This window comes from Siphateles boraxobius, unplaced genomic scaffold, assembly GCF_051911475.1.
Source record: "Siphateles boraxobius isolate OS27281-9 unplaced genomic scaffold, OSU_SipBor_1 5, whole genome shotgun sequence".
In the NCBI taxonomy this organism is placed as follows: domain Eukaryota; kingdom Metazoa; phylum Chordata; class Actinopteri; order Cypriniformes; family Leuciscidae; genus Siphateles; species Siphateles boraxobius.
In genome coordinates this window covers 11,839,165-11,846,798 of record NW_027509141.1, presented here as the reverse complement: position 1 = coordinate 11,846,798, position 7,634 = coordinate 11,839,165, and the positions used below count along the sequence as shown (strand labels likewise).

The 7,634-nt window shown below is 34.9% G+C and overlaps 1 protein-coding gene across 2 annotated transcripts in view; it reads left to right on the top strand.

The window, feature by feature from the left end:
- The first annotated feature begins 1,029 nt into the window (after positions 1 to 1,029).
- Positions 1,030 to 7,634, top strand: part of draxina (dorsal inhibitory axon guidance protein a) — a 92,286-nt gene continuing 85,681 nt past the window's right edge. The window contains exon 1 of one of the 2 annotated variants that reach the window (XM_077202818.1): positions 1,030 to 1,503. The gene's annotated coding sequence lies outside the window, so the exon portion shown is untranslated. The remainder of the gene's footprint in view (positions 1,504 to 7,634) is intronic. The other variant, XM_077202819.1, reaches the window with a different exon arrangement.

Sequence of the window (7,634 nt, the reverse complement as noted above, 5' to 3'; positions counted from 1 at the left end):
TGAAAGTTTTGGACAAGAAGAGAATAAGGTACCATCACTGCCAAATTCAAAGCAAATATAAGATTTTAAGTTTTGCTAATTTTATTTCCTTGCATCTGGTTAAACTGGTCTTCAAATGCTTGAATGACGCTGCTCCACCACCGCTTTGCAAAACAATAACAAGACAGCAAAGTACTAGATCAATCACCCGTTCAGTGTCAAAAGGCAACTGTAGGATCCCTTTTCGAAGAACATCATTTGCCCAGGCTGCTTTTTCAGTTAAAGGGGCAAAATTATGGAATTCTTTGCCAGACCATTTGAAATGTATCCCAACACTAGCCTCCTTCAAAAAAAATACAAAATCGTGGTTAATTGAGGAACAATATTGCTCTCATACTTAGTATTTATACTTTGCTATCTCTGTATATTTCCTGTCCTTTTTTATTTAATTTCTTTTTTCTTTTTTTATTATTGTAATTTTCTTCTCATCCTTTTAATAATGTTAAACTGTATTTTTTATCAAAAAGCCCTACTAGGGACAATTGTCGTGAATTAGCTTTAGCTAAAAACACTATGATACATACATCAGATGACTGTTAAAGTTGATCTATGTTATTTGTGTCTGTCCCTATCTAAATAAACTATTAAAAAAAAAAAAAATTTGAAAGTATCAAAATAATGATCAATAAAAAGAAAAACAAACAATACCTTTATCACTCCATCTTTTAAAAGTGTGATCAATAACAGACAGCAAAAACAAGTATATTGTTGTATTCACAAAGAAAAGAATGTCATCGTTTACAATTAGACGTGAATTTGGATTTTTTTTCCTGCAATCAAATATTGCATTATATTAGTATAGCTATTAAAGGGATTAAGACTACATGTTCTTGTGATGTATAAGCAAACTTGTCATGATCTTATTTTCCTACAGCACAACAGTAGCCATATCATTAACAGCTGAGGTGATTGGCTGAAAACAACCTTGCATCAGAACTGATCTGCCATGAGTAAGATAACAGGTTTCAAATAGTGTACTTTTTCTCCAGTCAAATGCTTTTGAGATGAATAAGAATGCTACCATATGAAGCTGTTTTAGCAGAAATTTGGACTGGAAGGAGACAGCTAGTCTATACCTAAATATTTTAATTTCTCACTGTGTTATTTTTTCTCTTCTCTTTAATTTATGCCAAATTACATAATTTTACTTCCAGATATACATTTTAAAGGAGATACACTTATAACTATGTCTGAAAAAGAAAGAAATGACTACCGTGTTACCATATGAGGGCTTATCTGAGAGATATGAGAGGAAGCCTGTTTGTGAGAAATTCTGCTTAATTTTCGTCCTTTTTCCTTAGGGATAAATATGTGGTGAACTTGATCGGTGATTTTCTCTCATCATTACTGACATCAGCCTTCCCAGCGGCGCGCATCTGGGACCGCGCTCAACAATCAGAGCCCGAGACAGTTCATCTATGATCTGCTTCTTCACTCAGCTCCCTTTCAACGGATTAAAACACGGTAAGAGTCCTGCTCTTATACTCATTCTTATGCTTTAAAGAATGTCATATCGTTTTGTTTGATTTTGTCAAATCTTTTTGGAAAAATGTGAAGCTTTTTAGTAGGCTATACAATTCGCTCGGGGGTTCATTTATCATTTACTATTAGAGCAAAAAAGACTCAACTTTTGCCTCTTTTCTATTCTTATTATTTTCCTTTTCAGTATGTTTTTTCCCTCGTTTGTATTATTTTCAAATCGCAAAATGATTTTTGTCAAAAAGATGGTATGGATAACAGTTTTGTTTTAAAACTAACCAAGATCAGCATTTCCACGTTTTTCTAATCAGGATACACCCTATACAATCGCCTTCTCTTCTTAATATAGACTTCTTCGTTGTTTATAAGAGTAAATATGTTTATTTTCAATTTAGCAATTTGAGTTGCATACTATTTTATTTTCCACAGACCTGTGTATTTTATAGACCTAATTATTTTAAAGATAATGAATATAATATTTAGAAAGTGCGTCTGTCTGCGCCCATCTGTGAGACCCCGAGCTTGATCATATCTTTATGTTTATAATTTTAATAATAATAATAATAATAATAATAATAATAATAATAATAATAATGAGTTTGATATAGCGCATTTCCAGTGCTCAAAGCGCTTTAGCTACAAATAAAAACATGAACGCAACAAAAACACTAATTGTGTGACTTGATTTGAGTGGGGAGCTGAGTTTGAAAGCATACAATTACATGTGAATTTTAATTAGACTCCAAATAAGGATCTACCTCTTATTTTCACACATCATTGTACAAACTTGATGCATCTTTGTGACTATAATGATCGATGGAATACCTTTGGTCAGTCTGACGTAGAAAGAATAATGTAGCAGATAATGTAAATATGTAATTAAATTAAAACAAAAATGAAAAAGAATGTAAAAATATAGCAAAAACCTATTAATTGTTAAGCAGTAAATTTATTAAAAAACAGTATTACAGAATTTCACAGTAAACTTTTGTAAAAAAATAAAGTTGACATGAATGACATTTTCAGAAAATTGATATTTAGAAAAACATTGACATCAGAAAGTCAATATTGATAAAATTGTGTTTTTATAATTATTAATTTATTTGCCTTCATGGCAACAGTTGCTGAAATAAATTTAGAAACTTTTTTAATCATGTGGTCTTCTACTGTGTTATTATTATCAACAGATTTGAATAGCTCAAATATTATATTAACATTATATAATTGAATGACATACATTTAGGAACTGCAACATTTATAGTGACAAAAATTATGTCCTGTAATACTTGTACCAACAACCTGGCAACCGCAGCTTCCACGTTTTATATCTTAAGTTTTACAACCACAAAAACTTGATTCTTTGACTTCTGGACATTGTTTTAGATGCATTTTTTCCTGGCATCAATAAATGCTGGAATTTCACGTATACTATATAGTCATATTTGTAGAGTTGCAGAGCTTAGAAATGGTGCTGAAAAGCGTGATTGTCTTGTTTCTTTGTGGTCATTCTCTTGCTGCCGTTGTTTGGAACAATTATTATAATTTTTTTTTTTTACTTAAATGGCTTCAATATGGCTTGGTAATTGTGGGCTCCAAATGTGTGTTCTTCTTACAGAGCCAAACTTCTACTCAATAAATGTTTAAAAAGATCACACGTATTGATCATTTCATGCCATACAGTGGTATCAAGACATCGACTGTACAATGCTGACTGAATATCAAAGAACTCATCAATACTATGATCGAATGACCTTTTGCTGATTCTAGCTAGAGTGTGATTGTTAAGATAGAACAGATGCTTCAAATGTAGGCCATCATTAAAACACTTCCAATTGCTTCAGCAATTAAGAGACATCAAAGCAGATCAATAAAGACCTTTGTGTGATTTGTTCTCCAGCGTCAATGTCCTGCTGGCTGACTGGGAATTAGTCTTTGTTGGACACTGGAGACAGCTGGTCTATTGCTCAACAAATGAGACACGGTCCCTCTCTCCCACTTATCTTATACAGAAGATACTTTGATTCAACAGAGATGTTTCCATGTAGACTAGTTTTATGGTTGATCATATGGCGTGGTTCTCCACGTTGCCTTCCTTTTGTTGTCTTCACGGCTCACAACGTGCCAATAAAGACTGCAGAGTATGTGTGCTTGTGCATCTGTCTGTTTTTTGGGACAAGATGAAGGAGTTTTCCTTGCTGAGAGGATGAGGAGCATTCTGCCAGGATGCTTAGCTAGAAGATAACAAGACACATTGCTGGGAGCCATTTGTGATATCACTCTCTCACTTTTCCTGAGCTCTCTTGGCACCAGATGGATTCTCTTTATGGCAATTTTAACACTTAGCCTGTTGTTACGCGCTTTGTATCCTTGACACTTTTAGAGCTGCCAAAACGAACAATGTGAGGTGTGAAAATGCTGAAACTGTTTGTTAAGGGATGGCTGCTCTCATTTGTGTAGATGCATTTATTTCCCTCTTTTGAAGCATTCTTTTTATTCTATAAAGCATTCTATATATTTTTTAATTTTAGGAGGCTGCATGTGAAATCTTAAGGTTTCTGTCAACCTTATCTCAGATTCTCAGTGCAAGATTGGAAGGATGCAATTTGCAAAGCTAAGCACTTGTTTTTTTATGTGTTTTTTAATTATTATTATTATTACTTGATCTTAGTCACATATAATGTGCTTATACAGACCAGCAGGAAAATATCTGACAAGAATTGAAAATAAATTATGTGATAAAGCAATACTCTTTTCCTGCATAAAGTATGAAATTGTACTTCTGACATCATTGTTACAGGGATATTATTGGTTTTATTATAGACTGTGGCTTTGGGTTTTATTATACAATCTTGGCTTTGGTACAATATCAGCCCATGTCACCTCATTAGTGATACTAAATCAATACATCAATACAAAGAACATTAGGTAGACCCTTGAATGTGTGATAGACCTAATAATCAATAGTAATAAAATCATCACGGTGCATATATATATATATATATATATATATATATATATATATATATATATATAAACTTTGTAATCATGTGGTCTTCTACTAGGTTATTATTATCAGTCCATTTTATGTTAAGACAGATTTGAATAGCTCAAATATTATATTAACATTATAGACCCCTTTTCAGTTGGTAAACATGATGACGTTATTACGTGGGCAGAGCTTAGGTGGAGTCAGAACGATCCCTCTACGAGGGAGCAGGTCAGGCGCTTCTGCCGGTGTTTCTGGTTTAAATGTGGCTTGACCTGGGGAATGCGGCACCTGTAGCCCATTTCCTGCACACGCCTGTGCACGGTGGCTCTGGATGATTCTACTCCAGACTCAGTCCACTGCTTCCGCAGGTCCCCCAAGGTCTGGAATCGGTCCTTCTCCACAATCTTCCTCAGGGTCCGGTCACCTCTTCTCGTTGTGCAGCGTTTTTTTGCCACACTTTTTCCTTCCCACAGACTTCCCACTGAGGTGCCTTGATACAGCACTCTGGGAAAAGCCTATTTGTTCAGAAATTTCTTTCTGTGTCTTACCCTCTTGCTTGAGGGTGTCAATGATGGCCTTCCGGACAGCAGTCAGGTCGGCAGTCTTACCCATGATTGCGGTTTTGAGTAATGAAACAGGCTGGGAGTTTTTAAAAGCCTCAAGAATCTTTTGCAGGTGTTTAGAGTTAATTAGTTGATTCAGATGATTAGGTTAATAGCTCGTTTAGAGACCCTTTTCATGATATGCTAATTTTTTGAGATAGGAATTTTGGGTTTTCATGAGCTGTATGCCAAAATCATCAGTATTAAAACAATAAAAGACCTGAAATATTTCAGTTGGTGTGCAATGAATCTAAAATATGTGAAAGTTTAATTTTTATCATTACATTATGGAAAATAATGAACTTTATCACAATATGCTAATTTTTGAGAAGGACCTGTACTTCCCAGAATAGAGACCAATTAGAGTTAGCTAGTAACAACTAAGAAAATATTATCTGTGTCCCGTATGTGGTCTATCTACCTCATTCAGTATCAGACAACTGTCAAAAAGTTGTAACTTTCTTAGATCTTCCAGTTGAGGAAGTAAAGAGAAAAAGCTTCAACTTTTCATCTCTTTGAAAAGCTTTTTTCCCCCTTGCTTTGGGTAGCAGGGGTGCAGCAGATGGCTTAGGGAGCCCCAGATCTCAGCAGGAGGAGATGTTAAAGACCTCACAGTGGAAGCTCTCTCCCTCCTCTTGAAATGTCACTGAGTTCATTAGTGAGCTTCACATTCCTTTCAAACTTTTGCACAATATCATCCAAGTCGCTTGTGGAGGCTTTTATCAGTTATTCACACAATGGTAGGATCTGAACACCATGTTGTGCTCACACATATCCTCTGTGGTTACTCCATCCCCCTTTCTGTTTTTCTTTCTATTTTTCTTTCATTCTCTTTTTGGTTCTTGGTCTCGTTGTCTTTCACTGAATTTCCAGCCTCATCCCAGCCTCCATGCTGTGACCCTTTGCTGAATATCTTATATAATCTAAACTTGCTTGCCGTTGCTCTACAGACTAATGAAGTACTACTGCATGAATATATATGAATGGCAATTCAATAAAATTCAAAGAAATTCATATACATATTTTAAGTGAAGTGTTTAACAATGAAGTTTTACAGTACATGTCATATATGATAACATAACATATTCTATAAATTATTTTAGTTTGAACTACTTGTACAGATTACATTAACAGGAAATGTTTTCCCCCAGCAACGAATGTTAAAAGCTCTAGTCACAGAACAAATAATTAAGTTTGATTTTTTTGTAATTGTAATTGTTTTGTAATTTAGAACAAAATGTATGGAGTGTTGAGGAGAGACTAGTTACGTGCAATGAAATTATGTTATTAAATACAAAATGAATGTAATTGTATTTAGTTGCATTACTGAGGTAAAATGTGTAATTCAATTAGTTACTAATCAAATTAAAAGGAAATTGCTTTACATTGATAAAGTAATCAAAATAAAGTAATCCAAACCACATTTAGAATGGGTAACTGTAACCTTCCTAACACTGAAGATTCAACACATTCTTTCTGTTGTGTGACTGTGTGGAATTTGTTTGAATTGCCATGAATTTAATTCCACTTCCTGTCATTCCAATTCCAATTCAAATTCAACAAATTCAAATGCATGAATTGAATGGAGGCCAATTCTGAAATTCTGAGTTTTGCACAAGCCTGCTGATAGCTCTCAGGTGGAGTGAGCTCTCAAGGTGGCAGGGCTGGTCTTGAACATGATACATTAAAGGCTATGGCATCCACTATCCAGTGGGCCAACCTCTGCTTGGAGACAGTCTTAGCAAGACAAAGGGGACACAGCAGAGCAAGGGCTGGGTTCGCCTCCTCCAAGGGCAGCGATGATCCTGATCCCTGAAAGGGGTGGTGGGAACCTTGGGCACATATAGAAAAAACAGAGGTGATTATATTTTGGTCCCTCTAAAATGAGTGATGCGGCTGTAATTAACCTGGGTTCATTGAGCTGTTTTAGGAAACATCAAATAAAAACTTGAGTGTGACCATATGACCATATTACCCCTGTCCTGAGATCATTGCATTGGTTACCCGTACCTTATAGAATTAATTTTAAGATTCTAATCTTTGTTTTTAAATCTTTGCATGGTACAGCCCCTCCATACATTGCTGATCTCATTCATGTTCATGAGTCAAAGAGATCATTACGATCTAATGCACAAAATCTCCTACATGTTCCGCGATCAAAGGCTGCCCCAAGGCTATGGAACAGTTTACCAGCGTGTTTGAGACAATCATCATCCCTGAATGATTTTAATAAACAATTAAAAACATATTTTTTTTACATTACCTTTTGCTCAGGTAGGATCAGGTATTGTTGTTGTAGCTAGTTAGTTTTTTCGTGGTTATTGTTTTTTGTAATTCTCTCGCTTTTTATTTTTTATTTCATTTTACAGCACTGTGGTCAACTATGTTGTTTTATTATGTGATTCATAAATAAAATTGGATTGGATTATATGAGAGTTGGCCAGCCCAAATTCCAGGCTGAATTAGTAGAGCGAAAATGCATGTAGGCATTTATACCCTCTTGACAGAAGCGAGCGCAATCAGGA